Below are 22595 nucleotides of genomic sequence, written 5' to 3'. Positions count from 1 at the left end.
TATTTACAAGTAATATTCGTTTAAATAATAAAAGGTGAAGACAAAAGACAGATTCGACGAATTGAAGACGCAAACGACCAAAAAGCTCAAAAGTACAAAATACAATAAAAAAGGTTCCAATTATTGATGAGAAACGTCTCAAAATTACAAGAGTACAAGATTCAAAACGCAAAGTACAAGATATTAAATTGTACGCAAGGACGTTCGAAAATCCGGAACCGGGACTAGAGTCAACTCTCAACGCTCGACGCAACGGACTAAAAATTACAAGTTAACTATGTATATAAATATAATATAATATATAATTAATTATATAAATTATATATATATTATATTTATATAATAATCCGTCGGCAAGAAAGGCTCCAAAATGGAGTGAGCTGTAAAATCGAACTCCGCGAGTTGCGGAGTTTGAAGAAGGAAAGGGCCGCGAGTCGCGGAGCCCCTAATTTTGAAAATCCCTATAAAAGCCAGCGCAATTCGACGAGTTTTAATATCATATATCCATCCTCTCTATATCTATACGTAATATTTATATTTATAATTTATATTTTAATTTTAATTCTAATAATAAGGGTATGTTAGCAAATGTTGTAAGGGTGTAAGTCGAAATTCTGTCCGTGTAACGCTACGCTATTTTTAATCATTGTAAGTTATGTTCAACCTTTTTAATTTAATGTCTCGTAGCTAAGTTATTATTATGCCTATTTAAAACGAAGTAATCATGATGTTGGGCTAATTACTAAAATTGGGTAATTGGGCTTTGTACCATAATTGGGGTTTGGACAAAAGAACGACACTTGTGGAAATTAGACTATGAGCTATTAATGGGCTTTATATTTGTTTAGCTAAATGATAGTTTGTTAATTTTAATATAAAGATTTACAATTGAACGTCCCTATAAATAACCATATACACTCAATCGGACACGATGGGCGAGATATTTATATGTACGAATAATCGTTCATTTAACCGGACACGGGAATGGATTAATAGCCACTAGAATTATTAAAACAGGGGTGAAATTATGTACAAGGACACTTGGCATAATTGATAACAAAGTATTAAAACCTTGGGTTACACGCAGTCGATATCTTGGTGTAATTATTAAACAAAGTAATAAAACCTTGTTACAGTTTAAGTCCCCAATTAGTTGGAATATTTAACTTCGGGTATAAGGATAATTTGACGAGGACACTCGCACTTTATATTTATGACTGATGGACTGTTATGGACAAAAACCAGACGGACATATTAAATAATCCAGGACAAAGGACAATTAACCCATGGGCATAAAACTAAAATCAACACGTCAAACATCATGATTACGGAAGTTTAAATAAGCATAATTCTTTTATTTCATATTTAATTTCCTTTATTTTATATTTAATTGCACTTCTAATTATCGCACTTTTATTTATTGTTATTGTATTTAATTGCACTTTTAATTATCGTACTTTTTAATTATCGCAATTTTATTTTATCGCACTTTTATTTATCGCAATTTCATTATCATTATTTATTTTACGCTTTAAATTAAGTTGTATTTATTTTTACATTAGGTTTTAACTGCAACTAAAGTTTTAAAATCGACAAACCGGTCATTAAACGGTAAAAACCTCCCTTTAAAATAATAATATTACCTTTATATATATTTGTATTTTTATAAATTAAAACTAATATAGCGTTAAGCTTGTTTAAAAGATTCCCTGTGGAACGAACCGGACTTACTAAAAACTACACTACTGTACGATTAGGTACACTGCCTATAAGTGTTGTAGCAAGGTTTAAGTATATCCATTCTATAAATAAATAAATATCTTGTGTAAAATTGTATCGTATTTAATAGTATTTCCTTGTAAAATTTAATAGTATTTTATACCCCTTAGCTTTAACATCAACATCCTCTCAATAACTTTCCAAATCTTGTCCATCCTTCATATAAAGTTTCATTTGGCTTTTGCATGAACGTAACAATTTCTCCTTGAAGTCTTAAGGCTTTAGATGCTGGAAAGAATTATTTAAGAAATTTTTCAACTAAAACATCCCATGTATCAATCGTCCCTTCAGGCAACGATTCTAACCAATCTTTGACTTCTCCCTTTGAAGTCCAGGGAAATAACATGAGATATATCTGTTCATCCTCAACTTCTCGGATTTTAAATAGTGTACAGATCCTATTAAAGGTACGAAGATGTTCATTTGGATCTTCCTTCGGCGCACCACTAAATTGACATTGATTAGTTGCCATGTGTAGAATTTGACCTTTTATTTCATAATCGGGCGCATTAATGTTAGGTTGAGTAATTGTGTGACCTTGGCCAGTGCATTTAGCTCTCATTCGGTCTTCCATACTTAGAGGTTCCAGATTTTCCATGATTGAATTTGTTGAATCTGAATCACTAAGGGATTCTGATTTAATGGGTTGTTCCTCAACAATCTCTGTTTGAATGATTGGTGGTTCCGAAGGAAAGATTAGTGTTTCAGGATCTCTGAATTGTCCCTGAATATCCTCCGGATTCTCAATTATGAGGTCGGGTTCAAAAAATGGATTATCGAAAATTTGAATTGGAGTACTTGGTCGACTGGATGATGATTCTAAAAAAAAATCAACGGCGACAATATTGGCTAGATGTCTTGATGTGGTTACAGGTGGTGAACGTACAAAAGGTGGTGAACATTTTGCTCTGTGCATTCACTGAATATCCTTTTAGTTATAAAATATAAAAAATTATATAAGTTATCAAAATAATAGACTTTTCTGCTTTTGCCCAAGTTTCGAATAGCCAATAGATGCAGCAGGGAGCCAGAACCCTTTAAATCGGAAGCTCACAACTCAGCCACTAACAAATCCAACTATTACTACGAAACAGAAAATTTGGATGTCTATCAATTTAACTGCTTAAAATAATTTTTCGTTGAAGTTTAAAGAAATTTTAGATAAGAAATAGTAAATTCTATGTCCTAAAAACTAGAGTGGCGAAAAATAAGAAAGAAAAAAAGCGCGTCGAAAAACGTCGAAAAATAAAAGGTCGAAAAATAATAGGCGACGAAAAATAAAAATAAGAAAGTAGCGCGTCGAAACTAAAAGTCTAAAAACTAAAAATTAAAACTTACGTCTAAAGATATTAAAGCTTAAAAGAAATTCTATATCCTAAAACGGCAATAAATTAAAAAGGTACTAAAATATAAAAACGGCGTCGCAAAATTCTAAAGCACATAAATCTTAGTCTAAAGAAAAAGCACTTAAGAGATTTTACGGCAAAGCCTAAAAATCTAGAAATAAAAATAACTATGGCAAATACTATATCTTAAAACTAGTTACGAGCGAAAAATACAAAAATTACGCTAAAATGATTAAAAAGATATATAATATAAAAATAAACTTAAAGTTGTAAAAAGTACAATTTTTATAAAAATATTATTTTTATATTATTTATTTTATAAAACTATTAATTTTATATATTTATTAAAATTAATTAAACTAAAAATACAAATTAATTAAAAACTAAAATTAAATAATTAAAAACACTAACCCTAATTGTGACGATCGCTCCAAATCCATATGGACGAACACGTCAACATCTGGTCCCATTGCGAGGTATTTGACCTCTATGTGATACATTTTGTAACATTGTATTCGTTTGAAAAGGTATTTCATAAATGAATATATAAATTCCAGGTTTTTAACATCTGATGATTTCTACGTATAGACAATCACCATTTAAATGGTTTACAATAATACATCTGTTGACAATACAGTCAAAATAAGATACATGGTAATGGTTTGGTGAATGCAAGTTTCTTGTATATAGCATGTATGACTCCAAGCACATATCTTGTATCACGTATAAGCAAACAGCGGAAGACTTCTAGAATCCTGAGAATAAACATGCTTCAAGTGTCAACACAAAGGTTGGTGAGTTCATAGTTTTAATATTACACATAATCCGTATATCAATGTGGATTACAAAAGTTCAGTTGTTTTATTCAAAACGTTTATCAATAGGTTTTACATAAAAGGTGGATCACAAGATTTCAGTTGTTTCATCCGAAACGTTTATCAATCGGTTCTACAAAATTGAGCACCCTGGTAACTAAACTTTAATGCTTATATTATTTGTACCCTTTGTATAATCATCTTAATAATACACGCAAACCAACGTGTACGCTTCTCAAATAGCATACGTCCGTTAAAAGGCTAGTGCTCTAGCTCGGACGGGGATATCAAGCCCTATGGATCCATATACTACTACTCGCGCCCACCAGTTCTTATAACCGGCAGTTACTAGTTACCAAAGCTAAGGGATTTTCGGTTCAAACTCAGTGTAGAATTTAGTATGTACTTGTATCCATTGCGTTTAAAATAAAGTGCATGTATTCTCAGTCCCAAAAATATAAAGAGTAAAAGGGATCATATGAAACTCACAGTTAAATATTGATATACAATATTGTAGGAAAGCACGTAGACGCATCGGAGATGATAAACACGAGGTTTGATTCACAAAAAAAATACCCCCGAACATTACCCATAACCTCCTTGGTAATAACCCATAATTTCCTTAGCTCTAGCTTGCTCGAAAACTCATTTTGAAAATTACTTGGACAGCACTCCGTCGTAATATTTTTTGTACATTATTATTTTTGTATCGCAAAAATAATAACACTAATAATAATAAAAAAAATAATAAGATTAATAATAATCTTATTAATAATAATAATAATAATAATAATAATAATAATAATAATAAATAATAAATAATATTACGGAGTATATATATATTTGTGTATATGTGTGATTTAAATCGAGCGAAAACACTGAAATTTATAGATGTGGCCTGAAATCTGGAGTCATGCGACTCGCATGGAAATGGCCTTCTGGCCATGCGACTCGCATGAGGACCAGGGACAGCTCACATTGTTTTGGCTCCTAGCTTGTCGACATAATATAAAATAAATATAAATATATAAATAATTAATATAATTATTTATATATTATATTTTATTCTTGTGCATAGTAGACTAGATATTTTTGGTCCGTTGCGTCGGGCGTTTCTTCTTGACTCGGGTCCCGGTTCCGGATTTTCAGACGTCCTTGCGTACTATTTTATATCGTGTACTTTGCGTTTTGTGACTCGTACCTTTGTCACAATATAACTTAAATTATCCCTAAATTATATCACTCAAATTATAACTTATACATTTGAGTGTTTTGGTCATTTACTTCTATAAATCATTGTCTCGCTATTTGTTAAAATACATTTTAAAATAGTGTTTTACTGTAGCAAAGTTACTGTTGCAAAGTCAATTTTTACTGTAGCAATTCACTGTAGCAAAGTCAATTTCACTGTAGCAAATAGTGATTTTCGAAAACACTGTAGCATTTTGAGTAATGTGGCAATTTGAAAACACTGTAGCAAATTAGTGTTTTACTGGTTCATCTTAAACGTTTTAGTTAACTTATCTAAATATCAATCGAATCAATAATCGAATGTTATTATCGTTTACTAAATAACTTGAAATCATATATATTCAAATAGATATATAAACCAATAAGTTTAATGTACGGTATCATGCAATTAAAACTTTGTTACATTTTCAAGTTATAGTATATATATATATCTATTTACATATAATGGTTCGCGAATCGTTGAGAATAACCGAAAGGTATTTGAATAGTTCAAAAATTTTGAGATTCAGTTTTACAGACTTTGCTTATCGTGTCGGAAATGTTAATCATACAAAGATTAAGTTTAAATTTGATCAGAAATTTCCGGGTCATCACAGTACCTACCCGTTAAAGAAATTTCGTCCCGAAATTTGAGTGAGGTCGTCATGGCTAACAATAAAAATGTTTTCATGACGAATATGAGTTGATAAATAAAATTTTATTACCGTTGAATAATATGGATAAAACAATCCAATTACTCGAAGCGTATGAGAGAAGTTATCGTAATCAAGTGAAATGGAGAATAGAGATGCGTCTTATCTCTTGATGTAGTAACAATTGATTTCCGGATTTTAAGGAATAGAAAATCTTCATAATCTAAATAAGATTTGATTCTTCAGAATTTGCGGAAATTAGGATTTTCTTTGATTAAATGCGTAATCTGCCTCTATTGCTGCGTCCGATATTTTGCTATAAATTGACCACTTCCGTTGCATTTATTTTCACCACTTCTATAATCTTCTTCCTTATTTCATACTTCTAACAAATTGTGAAATGCTTCATCCAGTTCTGATTCTTGATATACTCCTAACTTTCATATCTGTCATTCTTCTTTTTCATCTACCACCAGAGGAAATTACTTACTTCTACCATTACCTTGGGGTTATAGTGTTTTTCATTCTCCCGTGTCTTTATCTTGCTATTCGCATAGACATACATGGTTTATGATCTTTCTTGTTTGCTGTGATGTATACTCCTGTTCATATTTCGAAGTTCCAGGTTTTTGTTTTCTCTTCCCGACCTCAAGTCAAGCGAATAATGGTCCAGAATTCGTAGGTATGAAGTTTCAGATGAACATAAATAATGTTCTAAGAAAGAAATGGTAATAGTACAATCTGACTTGTCAAATTACCAGAATACCTCGAAAAAGACCGAATCATCAAGAAATATATTTTCTTGTTATATTTAGAGATTATATAGAATGAATGAGTTATGTAACATGGTTCATGATGAGGGTGGGATCTGTGAACCTTTATCACGTTCCATTAGAAACTCAGCATGACTTACTGTAATATAATCACGTTGATCAAGTGTCATTATATTATACTAACTCATGCTTCAGCTCCCAACACCACTTCCAAAATATTCATATTTTAAACTTGAAAGTTTCAGAATTTAGAAACTAAAATAGTTTCTTTTATGATGTAACACAGATATCGCAAGGAGAAAATTGATTTTCGATACGAATGATTATGAAATTATCTCCAGAAATATGGAGGATATTTATAATGAAAGATACGATGATATTTTAGAATTTCTAATATCAGAGGATGATGAAGAATATTGTCCGTAGGGGTTTAGTATCAGGAGCAAGGTATTCGTTAATGACTTCAGCAGATACTGAATCATTTGTATTCTTTGAAGGCAGGTTTAGTCTTTGTGATTTATCCACAGCCCTCCTTCATACTTTGCTCAATCCGTTTTCCAGTTTCAAACCTTCTTTTTTTCTCAGCTTTACCATCATATTATTCTTTATCATCAAACTTTTGACTGTTAAGGTCGTTTACAGTTTTTGCTGCTTCATCAGCATTGTTCCAATTTCAGAGAACTAGTTTCATAGTTTGGGGTGTTTTTCAAAAACTTCACATTCGAAGTATGTAATTCGAGGAGGTAGACGTTATATGTACACATATAACTGTTGGCGTAGACGTGCTGCAAGATTTCAAAATACTGATTGCAAATTCCCGATAGTTGGAATGGCAACTATTGTTACAAGATGTGGATGAGTACATGATAGGGTTTCAATGTATATATAGTGATTTCCGGAGAGTTTCAAATAGCAGAGTGACGGAGTCGCTGGTACATTTACTGCTAATATGGTGGAACATAAAAGGTTCCCCAGTAACAAAAACGTATATGCCAAAGTTATAAGTCTGAAAGGTCGTCGTTGACTAGTTGAATGGGTGATAATACTGGATACTTTTAAAAAGGAATTGCAAGGTTATTTTCAGTAATGATAATGCCGAAGGATTTATCACAGATACGTGCTAAAGTTTTACTTAGGTTTCGAGAGCTTTCCAGATATATGATTATAAGTACAAATCTTTCTTCTCGTAGATATCGTGTAGTTGGTTTGTCTTCTCGTTTGTTCATTAGTTGAAGTGTTTCCAAGAATTTCGATGGGTTTGAACGCAAAATGTAATCATATGATGTTCTAGTACTGTTCTGAATTCAAAGCATGGTTTTCGAAGCATGGTTTTGAAAGATGTAGGAATCTAAGAGTGATGTTTTTCGTTTAATCTTGACTTGGATTCTGATCTATCGAAATCAGAATATGAAATTGAATGAAAATGGTTATTCTGCGATGAACAGATACGTATATCTATAGGTTTGAGCAGTATAGTTAATGATTGTTGAATCAAAATTGAAGAATGTATAGTGTAACATATTAATGTGGAATTTATATATTTCTAGGGTATTACCTACCCGTTAAAATATTCTCATCATTAACAGTTTGTACAAAAGGATTTTCAATTACAATCTTTATGAAAATATATGTATGTATATTTCCTTCAGATGTAATATAGATTTAATGAGTTATTAAACTCATTTGATTTTCGGTTGGAACTAGAAACGAATAATCTCTTCTATATTAAAGATTACATAATCGTCGCAGGATATTTCTCCAATGAAGTTATGAATCAATACTTCATCGTTTATGGTTATTAGTATTCTTCGGTGCCTACGGTGCATATGAGGTTGATACTCGTGGAACAGATTGTGAGGTTGAGGTTTCCGGTGCGGATGTTGTTGTTGGTGGTAATGGTACTGTTGTTGGTTGTGCTGCTGGTACTGGTGGTGCTACCGGTGCTGCCTGTGATACCTGCAAATTGTGCATCATATTCTCCAAAGCCACAACTCGAGCGCGAAGCTCGTTAACTTCTTCTATTATTCCGGGATGATTGGCGGTTGGTACGAGAGGATGAATAAAGTTTAAAATTCTGGTTATCATATAATCGTTGCGAGATATCCTGGAAATGAGGGTGAAGATAGTGTTTCGTACGGGTTCGCCGGTAAGTGCCTCAGGTTCCTCACCAAGAGGTGAATTCGGTTGGTGAAAAGGATCGCCTTCCTCTTGTCTCCATTGATTAAGTTGATTACGAACCCATCCCCAATTCATCCAGAATTGGTGATGACTGATTGGTTGATTCATTCCGGTTACACTACTTTCGGAACTCAGGTGGAAATTCATATCGGAATCCGAAGAACTCGAATTACTTGTAGAATTCATCTTATACGGTTAGATAAAGAATTTTCGATGTGAAATGATTTTCGGATATCGGATGATATTCTAATTACATAGAATACCTTTATATAGTACAAAGGATCCGCAAATTACGGAGAAACTTTCGGAAACTGTCAAGTAAAGGTAACAGTAACAGATACGCTAAGATATTCATTTTGTCTATACACTAGTCATGCAATCCATGCAATAAGGTGTGTCTAGACTACAAATGATAAGCAGGTAATTTTCCACACAAGGAATGATAAGCAGGTAATTTCTAACAAAAAAAATTATAAGCAACAACTTTTATCATGCAGACATGGTCGAAGTCCAGACTCACTAATGTATCCTAACAATAACCGGTTAGACACACTATTGCTAATTCTGGTTCGCTAAGACCAACGCTCTGATACCAACTGTGACGATCGCTCCAAATCCATATGGACGAACACGTCAACATCTGGTCCCATTGCGAGGTATTTGACCTCTATGTGATACATTTTGTAACATTGTATTCGTTTGAAAAGGTATTTCATAAATGAATATATAAATTCCAGGTTTTTAACATCTGATGATTTCTACGTATAGACAATCACCATTTAAATGGTTTACAATAATACATCTGTTGACAATACAGTCAAAATAAGATACATGGTAATGGTTTGGTGAATGCAAGTTTCTTGTATATAGCATGTATGACTCCAAGCACATATCTTGTATCACGTATAAGCAAACAGCGGAAGACTTCTAGAATCCTGAGAATAAACATGCTTCAAGTGTCAACACAAAGGTTGGTGAGTTCATAGTTTTAATATTACACATAATCCGTATATCAATGTGGATTACAAAAGTTCAGTTGTTTTATTCAAAACGTTTATCAATAGGTTTTACATAAAAGGTGGATCACAAGATTTCAGTTGTTTCATCCGAAACGTTTATCAATCGGTTCTACAAAATTGAGCACCCTGGTAACTAAACTTTAATGCTTATATTATTTGTACCCTTTGTATAATCATCTTAATAATACACGCAAACCAACGTGTACGCTTCTCAAATAGCATACGTCCGTTAAAAGGCTAGTGCTCTAGCTCGGACGGGGATATCAAGCCCTATGGATCCATATACTACTACTCGCGCCCACCAGTTCTTATAACCGGCAGTTACTAGTTACCAAAGCTAAGGGATTTTCGGTTCAAACTCAGTGTAGAATTTAGTATGTACTTGTATCCATTGCGTTTAAAATAAAGTGCATGTATTCTCAGTCCCAAAAATATAAAGAGTAAAAGGGATCATATGAAACTCACAGTTAAATATTGATATACAATATTGTAGGAAAGCACGTAGACGCATCGGAGATGATAAACACGAGGTTTGATTCACAAAAAAAATACCCCCGAACATTACCCATAACCTCCTTGGTAATAACCCATAATTTCCTTAGCTCTAGCTTGCTCGAAAACTCATTTTGAAAATTACTTGGACAGCACTCCGTCGTAATATTTTTTGTACATTATTATTTTTGTATCGCAAAAATAATAACACTAATAATAATAAAAAAAATAATAAGATTAATAATAATCTTATTAATAATAATAATAATAATAATAATAATAATAATAATAATAATAATAAATAATAAATAATATTACGGAGTATATATATATTTGTGTATATGTGTGATTTAAATCGAGCGAAAACACTGAAATTTATAGATGTGGCCTGAAATCTGGAGTCATGCGACTCGCATGGAAATGGCCTTCTGGCCATGCGACTCGCATGAGGACCAGGGACAGCTCACATTGTTTTGGCTCCTAGCTTGTCGACATAATATAAAATAAATATAAATATATAAATAATTAATATAATTATTTATATATTATATTTTATTCTTGTGCATAGTAGACTAGATATTTTTGGTCCGTTGCGTCGGGCGTTTCTTCTTGACTCGGGTCCCGGTTCCGGATTTTCAGACGTCCTTGCGTACTATTTTATATCGTGTACTTTGCGTTTTGTGACTCGTACCTTTGTCACAATATAACTTAAATTATCCCTAAATTATATCACTCAAATTATAACTTATACATTTGAGTGTTTTGGTCATTTACTTCTATAAATCATTGTCTCGCTATTTGTTAAAATACATTTTAAAATAGTGTTTTACTGTAGCAAAGTTACTGTTGCAAAGTCAATTTTTTACTGTAGCAATTCACTGTAGCAAAGTCAATTTCACTGTAGCAAATAGTGATTTTCGAAAACACTGTAGCATTTTGAGTAATGTGGCAATTTGAAAACACTGTAGCAAATTAGTGTTTTACTGGTTCATCTTAAACGTTTTAGTTAACTTATCTAAATATCAATCGAATCAATAATCGAATGTTATTATCGTTTACTAAATAACTTGAAATCATATATATTCAAATAGATATATAAACCAATAAGTTTAATGTACGGTATCATGCAATTAAAACTTTGTTACATTTTCAAGTTATAGTATATATATATATCTATTTACATATAATGGTTCGCGAATCGTTGAGAATAACCGAAAGGTATTTGAATAGTTCAAAAATTTTGAGATTCAGTTTTACAGACTTTGCTTATCGTGTCGGAAATGTTAATCATACAAAGATTAAGTTTAAATTTGATCAGAAATTTCCGGGTCATCACACTAATTAGGGTTTTAATTAAATAATAATAATAATTAAAAAGTCTGTAATTATTGCTCGGATCAGGACTATCAGATCAGGCCATGTGATCGCATGGTCTATGCATTAAAAATCCATGTGGTCGCATGGAGTAGGGTTTTGGGCCAGGTTCTGGGCTGCAACAGTACTGGACCGAGTGATTTTTTACATATATATTTTTTTGTTTTATATATTTATATAAAAATATTTATATAAAACTTATATTTTTACAAACTAAAATAAAAATAAAGAAACTTTATAAAACTTATATATTTAACAATCTCTTAAAAATATATAAATTTTATTTTTCTTTTTATATTTTTGTATTTTTTTAAAAATTTAAAACGTATATTTTTATACAAAGAACTTAATAAAAAATCTTTTTTTTTATATATAGCGTTTCGCTTCCGTCGTTTTAGTTTCCTCGGCAGCGGCGCCAAAAATACTTGATGTGCGTAGAGGTGTATACAAAATAGTTTAATTTTTACTACAAAATACTATTAAATACGATACAATTTTACACAAGATATTTATTTATTTATAGAATGGATATACCTAAACCTTGCTACAACACTTATAGGCAGTGTACCTAATCGTACAGTAGTGTAGTTTTTAGTAAGTCCGGTTCGTCCACAGGGAACTCGCCAAGTTTAACGCTATATTTTTTTTACTTGTAATTGTAAAATACAAAAATATATATAAGTAGTATTATTATTATTATAAAAGGGGGTTTTTACCGTTTAATGACCGGTTTGTCGATTTTAAAACTTAAGTCGCAGTTAAAACCTAATGTAAAATATTAAAAATAAATATAACTTAATTTAAAGCGTAAAGTAAATGACAATAATTAAAATGCGATAAATAAAATAACGGTAAATAAAATTGCGATAATTAAAAGTGCGATAAAATAAAATTGCGATAATTAAAGAGTACGATAATTAAAAGTGCAATTAAATATGAAATAAAGGAAATTAAATATGAAATAAAGGAATTATGCTTATTTAAACTTCCGTAATCATGATGTTCGACGTGTTGTTTTTAGTTTAGTACAATGGGTTAATTGTCCTTTGTCCTGGATTATTTGATATGTCCATACGGATTTGTCCATAATAGTCCATCAGTCATAATCATAAAATGCGGAAGTCTTCGTCAAATTATTCTTATTCCCGAAGTCAAATATTCCAACTAATTGGGGATTCGAATTGTAACAAGGTCTTAATACTTTGTTTAATGAATACACCAGGTTATCGACTGCGTGTAGTCCAAGGTTTTACTACTTTGTTAACAATTACACCAATTACCCTTGAATGTAATCCACCCCTGTTTCAACAAGTCTATTAACTATTAATCCAGTTCCTTGTCCGTTAAAATGAACAATTATTGGTATTTATAGATATCCCGTCCACCGTACCCAGTCAAGCGTATGTGGTTATATATAAATACGTCAAATTATAAGTCTATATATTAAATCAACAAGGTATCATTTAGTTAATATAAAGCCCATTAATAGCCCATAGTCTAATTTCCACAAGTGTCGTTCTTTTATCCAAACCCCAATTATAGTCCAAAGCCCAATTACCCAATTTTAATATTTAGCCCAACATCACGATTACTTCGGCATTAAATAAGCATAATAATAACTTAGCTACGAGACATTAATTTAAAAAGGTTGAACATAACTTACAATGATTAATAATAGCGTAGCGTTACACGGACAAAATTTCGACTTACACCCTTACAACATTCGCTAACATACCCTTATTATTAGAATTTAAAATTAAAATTAAAATTATAATATATATATATATATATATATATATATGTATGTATGTATATATATACGTTGAGTGAGAGATAGAGAAAAAGATGTATCTTTGATCAACCAAAACTGTGAATTTATAGGAGTGTGGCCTGATACCTACTGCCATGTGATCGCATGGAAAATGCACCTCCAGGCCATGCGATCGCATGGCCTCTTTTTTCAGCTCACATGAGCTTGTTTTCTTTTTTTCCGATGGTTTTTAATATAATATATAATATATAAATAATTTATAGAATTATTTAAATATGATATTATATTTTTGTGCATAGTTGACTTGTAATTTTTAGTCCGTTGCGTCGAGCGTTGAGAGTTGACTCTGGTCCCGGTTCTGGTTTTTCGAACGTCCTTGCGTACAATTTAATATCTTGTATTTTGCGTTTCGCGTCTTGTACTCTTGTAATTTTGAGACGTTTATCATCAATAATTTGAACCACTTTGATTGTACTTTGTACTTTTGAGCTTTTTGGTCGTTTGCGTCTTCAATTCGTCGAATCTGTCTTTTATCTTCACCTTTTATTATTTAAACGAATATCACTTGTAAATAGAACAATTGCAACTAAAAGCTTGTCTTTTTTGAGGGATAATATTATGAAATATATGTTCGTTTTTAGCATTATCAGTCGGTAAAAATCGGCATGCCCTAGAAAACTCCTAACTCCTCTAACATTGGTGGGATGTGGAAGTTTAGCAATTACATCCACTTTAGCTCTATCCACTTCAATTCCTTCCTTTGAAATTTTATGACCAAGAACGATGCCTTCTTTAACCATGAAATGATATTTCTCCCAATTAAGTACTAGATTTGATTGTTCGCATCTAATAAGCATTCGTTCAAGATTAACTAGACATGATTCAAAAGTATCACCGAAGACTGAAAAGTCATCCATGAAAACTTCCATGCATTCTTCTATCATGTCATGAAAAATCACCATCATGCACCTTTGAAAAGTTGCAGGGGCGTTGCAAAGTCCAAATGGCATGCGTTTGTAAGCAAAAGTACCATAAGGGCACGTGAACGTGGTTTTTTCTTGGTCCTCGGGTGCGATTGGAATTTGAAAGTATCTGGAGAAACCGTCAAGAAAATAATAGTAACTATTCCCAGCTAACCTTTCCAACATTTGATCAATGAAAGGCAAGGGAAAGTGATCTTTTCTGGTGACGTCATTTAATTTTCTATAATCAATACAAACACGCCATCCTGTTACAGTCCTAGTAGGAATAAGTTCATCTTTTTCATTTGTGATGACAGTCATGCCACCCTTCTTAGGTACACATTGAACTGGGCTTACCCATGGACTATCAGAGATTGGATAAATTAAACATGCATCGAGCAGTTTAATAATTTCTTTCTTAACAACATCTTACATATTAGGATTTAGTCTTCGTTGGCGTTACACATATGTTTTATGACCTTCTTCCATAAGGATTTTATGTGTGCAATACGAAGGACTTATACCTTTAATGTCATGAATCTTCCATGCAATAGCTGGTTTATGATCTTTTAGCACAGAAATGAGTTGAGATTTTTCATTTTCAGTAAGAGAAGACGAGATTATTACAGGTAATTCAGATTCACCATGTAAATAAGCGTATTCTAAATGGGTTGGAAGTGGCTTTAACTCTAATATTGGTGGTTCTTCTATCGATGATTTATATCGATATCTGTCTTCCTCTTTTAGCATTTGAAGTTCTTCTGTTGTTGGTTCGTATTCATTAGCCATGAGTGTAGCTAATATTTCAGCTTCATCAATTGGTTCAGTTCTTTCTCTTAAAGAACATTCTCCCGTTCCTTGTAATTCTGGAAATTCTTGTAACAAATCTGCATGTGAATCTACAGTTTGAATATAATAACATGTATCATCTGCAGATTGCGGTTGTTGCATGGCTCTATCAACAGAAAAGGTAACACTCTCATCCTCTATACTTAGGGTCTGTTTCTTACCAAACACGTCTATTATTGCTTTAGCCGTGTTTAAGAACGATCTTCCTAAAATAAAAGGAACTCGAGAATCTTCTTCCATGTCCAAAATAACAAAGTCTACTGGAAATACTAAAGTACCAACTTTAACTAGCATGTTTTTCATTATCCCTCTAGGATATTTTACTGATCGATCGGCTAGTTGTATGCTTATTCTTGTTGGTTTCAATTCTCCAAGGTCTAGTTTAGCGTATAGTGAATACGACATTAAATTTATACTAGCACCTAAGTCTGCCAATGCTTCTATTGAATTAAGACTACCCAGAAAATATAGAATTGTGAAACTTCCTGGATCAGAGAGTTTTTCTGGTATCTTATTCAACAGCACTGCAGAACAATTAGCATTCATTGTAACAGCCGAGAGTTCTTCCATTTTTCTTCTATTTGTGATTAGATCTTTCAGGAATTTAGCATACCTAGGCATTCCTGAAATCACATCAATGAAAAGAAGATTGACATTTATTTGTTTAAACATATCCAGTTTAAACATATCCAAGAATTTGAATTGCTCGACTTCAAGTCTTTCTTTTCTCATTTTACTCAGGTAAGGAAGCGGTGGTTGGTATGGTTTAACATAAGGCTTTGCCTTAATTGTGTTATCTTCATTAAACTTTTCAACTACCGGCTCTGTTTCCTTCTCTTGTTCAGGCGGTGGTGCCTGTGTAGTAGGATTAGAGTCATCAGAAATTACAGGTATTTTAGGTGGTTTAAGTGTAATACCACTTCTTGTGGTAATGGCTTTAGCTGTTTCATTTCGGGGGTTAGCATTTGTATCGCTAGGTAGACTCCCCGATTTTCTTTCACCTATTAACCTTGCTAGGTTGCTTACTTCTTGTTCCAGATTTTGTATAGAAGCTTGTTGATTTCTAAATGCTTGAGCATTTTGTTCATTAGTTTGTTTCTGAGATGTGAAAAATTGAGTTTGAGATTCAACTAGCTTCGACATTATATCTTCTAAATTTGGCTTTTTATCATCGATTTGTGGTGGTTTATTTGGAAAAATAGGTCTTTGCTGGTTGTAAGTATTATTAGATACTTGTTGATTGCTAGGACCTTGTTGGTTGTTGTATGGAACATTTCGATTATAATTCTGATTTTGATTGTAGTTTGGTCTTGGCGATTGATAATTATTTTGATAATTATTTCCAGGCCTTTGGTTCATGTATGAAACATTCTCTCTCTGTTCCATTGTTTGTTCAATACTGAGATAATCTTTTGTCAAATGTGGTCCTTCACACTACTCACAACTAATTCGTATTGCATGAATATCTTTAGTCATCTTTTCCATTCTTCTTTTAAAAGCGTCTAACTTTGCGGAAATGGAATCAAAGTCATGGCTAGAATCGGCTCTAGCCGCTTTAGATGAACGAAGAATATCTTTTTCTTGGTGCCACTCATGTGAGTGGAAGGCTGTGTTATCAATAATTTTGTGACCTTCAGTTGCGGTTTTCTTCATAATGGAACCACCAGCTGCTGTGTTGATGTCTTTTCTTGTAGCAACGTCGACACCTTGGTAGAATATTTGCACTATTTGATAAGTGTCTAAACTGTGTTGAGGACATTCTCTCAAAAATTTTTCGAATCTTGTCCACGCTTCATATAGAGTTTCATTTGGCTTTTGCGCGAACGTAACAATTTCTCCTTGAAGTCTCACGACTTTAGATGCCGGAAAGAATCTTTTAAGAAAATTTTCAACTAATACATCCCATGTGTCAATCGCCCCTTCAGGTAACGAATCTAACCAATCTTTCGCTTCTCCCTTTAAAGTCCAGGAAAATAACATGAGATAGATCTGTTCATCCTCAACTTCTCTGATTTTAAATAGAGTACAGATCCTATTAAAGGTTCGAAGATGTTCGTTTGGATCTTCTTTTGGCATACCACTAAATTGGTATTGATTAGTTACCATGTGTAGGATTTATCCCTTGATTTCATAATCTGGCGCATTAATGTCTGGTTGAGTAATGGCATGACCTTGGCCCGTGCGTGTGACTCTCATTCGATCTTCCATACTTAGAGGTTCCTGATTTTTCATGATTGAATTTGTTGAATCTGAATCACTAGAGGATTATGATTTAATGGTTTCTTCCTCGACAACCTCTGGTTGAATGATTTGTGGTTCAGGAGGAATGATTAGTGGTTCAGGATCTCTGAATTGTCCTTGAATATCCTCCGGGTTCTCAATTGTGAGGTCGGGTTCAAAAAATGGATTATCGGAAATTTGAGTTGGAGTACTTGGTCGACTAGATGATGATTCTAAAGAAAAATCAACGGATACAATATTGGCTAGATGTCTTGATCGAGTTACAGGAGGTGAACGTATGAAAGGTGGTGAACGTTTTGCTCGGTGCATTCACTGAATATCCTATTAGTTATAAAGATAAAAATTATATAAGTTATCAAATTAATAGACTTTTCTGATTTTGCCCACGTTTCGAATAGCCAATAGATGCAGCAGGTAGCCAGGACCCTTTAAATCGGAAGCCCACAACTCGCCACTAACAAATCCAACTATTACTACGAACCAGAAAATTTTGGATGTCTATCAATTTAACCGCTTAAAATAATTTTTCGCCGAAATTTAAAGAAAACTTTGAAAATTCTATGTCCTAAAAACTAGAGCGTAGAAATGAGAAAGAAAAAGCGCGTCGAAAAATAAGAGGCCGAAAAACAAAAAGTCAAAAAATAAAAATAAGAACGTAAAGCGTCGAAACTTAAAAGCCTAAAAACTAAAAATTAAAACTTGCGTCTAAAGGTATTAAAGCTTAAAAAGAATTCTATACGAAAAATGGCAATTACTTAAATAGGCACTAAAATCTATTAAATATTAAAGCGATAAGCGACGTCGCAAAATTCTAAAACGCCTAAATCTTAATCTAAAGAAAAAGCACTTAAGGGATTTTACGGCAAAGCCTAAAAATCTAGAAATATAAAATAACTACGGCAAAAACTAAGTTTAAAACTAATTACGAACGATAAAAATACAATTTACGAATTAAACGATAATAAAGAAAAATACAAAATACAAAAATAAACTAAGTTGTTAAAAATACAATTTTACAAAAATATTATTTTTATATTATTATTTTATAAAAGTATTAATTATAATTAATAAAACTAAATTAAAACTTAAAAATACAAAATTAAATAAACTAAAACTAATTATTATTAAATATAAACCCTAATTAACTAATTAATTAATAAAAATAATTATTAATCGTAACCCTAATTCGACAGTCAAAGGTAACAGACCTGTCTTTTCACCTCATGCAATCACATGAGGTCTTAGTTGTCTGGCCATGCGATTGCATGGCTTTGGATATCAGGCCAGTTTTGTTGGGCTGCTATAGTACCAGGCCCGTTTACTCTTTTAATTATTTTTTTTATGATTTAAATTTATAGAAAATATTATGTAATTTAAATAAAACTTATATTTTTTAAAAAAAATTTACTTATTAGTTTTTAAAACTTTTAACAAAAGTAATAAAAAAATATAAACTTTTAAATTTAAACACTTAAATATATATATATATATATATATATATATATATATATATATATATATATATATATATATATATATATATATATATATATATATATATATATATATATATATATATTATGTTTTTATATATTTTTGTTTTTAAAATTTAAAATATATTTTAACAAAAATAGATTAAAACTTAATAAAAATCTTTTTTATAGCGTTTCGCTTCGGCGTGATTCCCCGGCATTGACGCCAAAAATACTTGATATGTGCAGAGGTGTATACGAAATACTATTATTTTTATTACGAAATACTATTAAATACGATACAATTTACACAAGTTATTTATTTATTTATTGAATGGATATACCTAAACCTTGCTACAACACTTAAAGGCAGTGTACCTAATCGTAGAGTAGTGTAGTTTTTAGTAAGTCCGGTTCGTTTCACAGGGAGCTAGCTGAGTTTAACGCTATATTTTTATTAACTATATTTGTATATAAATATATATATATATATATATATATATATATATATATATATATATATATATATATATATATATATATATATATATATATATAAGTAGTATTATTATTATTATAAAAGGGGGTTTTACCATTTAATGACCGGTTTGTCGATTTTAAGTCCTAATATCACAATTAAAACCTAATGTAAAATATTAAATACAAATAAGATTTAATTTAAAGCGTAAATTAAATGACGATAATTAAAAGTGCGATAAAATAAAAGTACGATAATTTAGAGTACGATAAATAAAATGACAATAAATAAAAGTAAGATGAGATATAAAATAAAAGAATTATGCTTATTTAAACTTCCGTAATCATGATGTTTGACGTGTTGATTTTAATTTATTACCATGGGTTAATTGTCCTTTGTCTTGGATTATTTGATATGTCCATCTTGTTTTGTCCATAATAGTCCATCGGTCATAATTATAAAGTGCGAGAGTCTTCGCCAAATTAACCTTATACCCGAAGTCAAGTATTCCAACTAATTGGGGACTTAAACTATAACAAGGTCTTAATACTTTGTTTAATGAATACACCAGGTTATCGACTGCGTGTAATCCGAGGTTTTAATACTTTATTAACAATTACACCAATTACCCTTGAATGTAATCCACTCCTGTTTTAATGAGTCCATTGACTATTAATCCATTCCCGTGTCCGGTCAAATGAACAATTATCAGTATTTATAGATATCCCGCCCACCGTACCCAGTCAAACGTATGTGGTTATATATAAATACGTCAAATTATAAATCTCTATATTAAATCAACGAGATATCATTTAATTAATATAAAGCTCATTAATAGCCTATAGTCCAATTTCCACAAGTGTCGGTCTTTTGTCCAAACCCCAATTATGGTCCAAAGCCCAATAACCCCATCTTGAATATTTAGTCCAACATCACGATTACTTCGGCTTAAATAAGCATAATAATAACTTAGCTACGAGACATTAATGTAAAAAGGTTGAACATAACTTACAATGAGTATTAATAGCGCAACGTTACACGGATAGAGTTTCGACTTACAAAACCTTAAAACATTCGACACTATAACCTTATTATTATTATTAACTTAATATTAAAATTATAATTATAAAATATAAATATAAATATATTGAGAGAGAGTAAGAGATCAGTGATGAAGGTGTGTGTAAAACTCGTCCAATTTCGTTCCAAGACCTGACCAGCATTTTGAGGCCATGCGATCGCATGAGATATATGCCTTCTGGCCATGCGATCGCATGGAGGGCTGGGACAGCTCACATACTTTTGTTTCCTAGCTTGCCGACGTTTTATTTAATATATATAATATAATATATATAATTTTATATAATTATATATATATTATATTATATTTTTGTGCATAGTTGACTTGTAATTTTAGGTCCGCTGCGTCGCGCGTTGATACTCGGTTCAGGTGTCGGTTCCGGATTTTCGAAAGTCCTTTCGTACGCTTAGATATCTTATACTTTGCGTTTCACGGCTTGTACTCTTGTAATTTTTAGACGTTTCTCATCAATAAGTTGAACCACTTGGATTGTACTTTGTACTTTTTAGCCTTTTGGTCATTTGCGTCTTCAAATCATCGAATCTGTCTTTTGTCTTCACCTTTTATTATTTAAACGATAATCACTTGGAAATAGAACAATTGCAACTAAAAGCTTGTCTTTCTTGAAGGATAATGCTATGAAATATATGTTCGTTTTTAGCATTATCACGGACCTTACCCCATTTATTTCCATTTTTGTTTTTTTCTTTTCAAATAGATAAATTATTAAATATAATAAAATATTATTTTAACACACTAACTAACACACTAACTGACATAGGTCACCACTCCCCACTTTTTCTGACTCAGCAAGTCACGCCTGACATGCCAAGTGACCTCAGTCACCACTCCCAGTGCTCTAAGCTCTTTTGATCAAACGCAGTTTCTTATTAAATATGAGCTCTTTTTTCTTCATAAAAGTTAAATGCTCATAATAGTTCCACGCCAAATCGAATTCATAATCTCTGTTTTATGTTACAAGTGCTATTTAACAAGACGATACGTTCACGTGAAAGCATTATTAGCAGGTTAACGGGTTTACGTCATGACTATTTAGAATTCGCTAGGTAGCATCCATATTTCGCCTATGGGTTCACATTTTGACCTGTAAATAGTTTTACCGTATAAAAAATTAATAATTAATAATAATAATAATAATAATAATAATAATAAATAATATTATAATAGAAATAAACAAATAAAATTTAAATTTTTTTTTTTTTGTAAGGCAAGTAGTCGGTATCGAATACTTTCATTTGTCACGCTCCACGCTTTCGGGAGGAAACCCGAATCACATTGCAGGAACCTGGTCCTTAAACCATTTCGAAAGACAGAGGGACCGGGTTTGAATCCTGAATGAATCCGGGAGAAACCCCCTAAGATTAATCTAAAAACTTTCATCTTTCAGACAGATTAATTAATAAGATTGTCATAACTAAGCTCGAATCCATGACCTAAATCCGAAGCCTCACACATAACTTGTGAGCAAGGTTGCAGAAATCGGTTCTCGGGGAGTTCTCGGCAGGGTCTCCAAAAAGAGAACTCGGGGACAACTCGGGGAGTTATCGGTGGTTGACTTTCGTTGACTTTTTGAGATTTTACCGAGTTTTTTTCGAGATTTGACCGATTTTTCCGAGATTTGACCGATTTTTTGTCGTTGACTGATTTTTTGGCCGATTTGAAAACGAGTTCTCGGCAGGGAGATCAAACCGATTTCTCCTCAAAAAATGAGCCGAGTTTTTCGATTTTTGCAACACTGGTTGTGAGGATACACTGAGGCAAACCTATGGTAAATTTAAAAGGTTTATGCAATGCAAAACCCCTGAGAAACACTCCCATTAAACCATCGAAAAACCCTAGATTTTCGTAAATTGCGTGAGCTTCGTTATGAAATTGCAAGGATTCATTCAGTTTCAAACAACGCGGCATAATCGAAAAATTCATTTCAATTCATCTATTAAAATTACTGTAGCAAGTAAGCTTCTACTTACCTTTTTTCTTCCTTTTTTTTTTTTTTTTTTTGCTCCAATCAATTTTAGATTTTAGAATCTATATAATAATAATAATGTGTATCACATAATT

General features: G+C 31.9%; 1 non-coding gene across 1 annotated transcript; it reads left to right on the top strand.

The window, feature by feature from the left end:
* The first annotated feature begins 16982 nt into the window (after positions 1-16982).
* Positions 16983-17089, top strand: LOC139865331 (small nucleolar RNA R71). The gene has a single exon (XR_011764858.1). It is a non-coding gene; the product is annotated as a small nucleolar RNA R71 (small nucleolar RNA).
* Positions 17090-22595: the final 5506 nt, after the last annotated feature.

The sequence above is a fragment of the Rutidosis leptorrhynchoides genome, chromosome 8 (assembly GCF_046630445.1).
Source record: "Rutidosis leptorrhynchoides isolate AG116_Rl617_1_P2 chromosome 8, CSIRO_AGI_Rlap_v1, whole genome shotgun sequence".
NCBI classification, from domain to species: Eukaryota; Viridiplantae; Streptophyta; class Magnoliopsida; order Asterales; family Asteraceae; genus Rutidosis; species Rutidosis leptorrhynchoides.
The sequence above is the reverse complement of the archived record's forward strand: the minus strand, read 5'-3'. Positions and strand labels throughout refer to the sequence as shown.